Here is a 1549-nt window from a genome sequence, read left to right on the forward strand (position 1 = left end):
TATTAACACGTAGGATGTTCAATCTTTATTAACAATCCAATAATTTACACAAAATTCGAGTATATGAAGTTTCGATCTTTTACTATTTCCTCAAACAATTTATAATATAATTTCAGTAATTTAAGCAATTAAAAGAGGCAATTATCACAAGTAATTCATGATTTGAGTCCTAAACTACCCGGACTTTAGGAATATTAGTAGCTACGCACGGACTCTTGTCACTTCGTGCGTACGTAGCCCCCACATTTAGTAACAATTATTAATTTAAATCACCTATGGGGTAAATTCCCTCTTACAATGTTAGACAAGAGACTTACCTTGTCTCAAAGCCCACTTCTCGGTCAAAATATCGCGAAAAATCTCAATTCGGTGCCGAAAAATCTGAAACTATCCAAAAGTTATATAAAATAATAATACATGCTCAATAATTCGAAATTAGTCTATTGAATAAATTACCCCATCCAAAATGGTAAAATTCTTAAAATTCACCGTGGGTCCACACGCCCGGATTCCGAAAATTTTCGGAGAAAATCGTTACCCATAACCTCAAGAACTCAAATATACCATTTCTATCCAATTCCGTAGCCATTTTCATGGTTAAAATCTAAAAATACTAATTTCTAGGTTTTTTCTTAAAACCCCAAATTTCTACAAATTTCCATGAATTTTCACGCCTAAATTCATATATAAACCAAGTATTTAACTTGCAATAGGTAGGAATCACTTACCTTGACATAGATGATGAAGATGGAGCTCCAAAATCTCTCCTAGGCCGGCTCCCATGAAGGAAATGAGATGAAATGAGCCAAACCCAATTTTGAAAACTTATACACTACCCAGGCGACCCTTCTTCACATTCGCGAGACCCCCATCGCGTTTGCGATGAACAAAATTCTCAAAAGCCATTTTCAAACTCTTCTCAGATAGCCTCTAGTATAATGGTCATAATATTTTGTACTAAACTCCAAATCACAAATAGTTTAACTTTCTGGAAACTAGACATCAAGGACTATAACTTTCATATGTTGATCATTTCCCAGTTTATTGTAGATTGCGAGATATAAGCTTCCAAAGTCAGCCTTTTGCAGTAGAGATTTCCAAACTCTTTCCGGACAGTCTGTAGTGTATCCACCATACCTTTTTGTACACAACTCCAAATGACAAATGGTTTATCTTTCGGAAACTTAGACACCAAGGGCTACAACTTTTATTTTTTAGATCATCTCCAGATTTGTTATAGATTGAGAGATATAAGATTCCGAAGTCAGATGATGGACAACAGAAATTTCTTCTTCGCCCGCGAGAGACTCTTCGCGAACGTGAAGACCAAAGTCCCAGCAGCAAAATCCTTCTTCGCGAACGCGAGAGGCTCCTCGTGAACGCGAAGAACAACACCAGAACCAGCAACCAGCAGCATCATAACATCCAAACTTGGTCCGAAACTACCCCGAATCCCACCCGAGGCCCCCGGGACCCCGTCCAATCGTACCAACCAGTCCAAATACATAACACGAACCTGCTCGAGGCCTCAAATCACATCAAACAATAT

Source organism: Nicotiana tomentosiformis, chromosome 4 (genome assembly GCF_000390325.3).
Source record: "Nicotiana tomentosiformis chromosome 4, ASM39032v3, whole genome shotgun sequence".
In the NCBI taxonomy this organism is placed as follows: domain Eukaryota; kingdom Viridiplantae; phylum Streptophyta; class Magnoliopsida; order Solanales; family Solanaceae; genus Nicotiana; species Nicotiana tomentosiformis.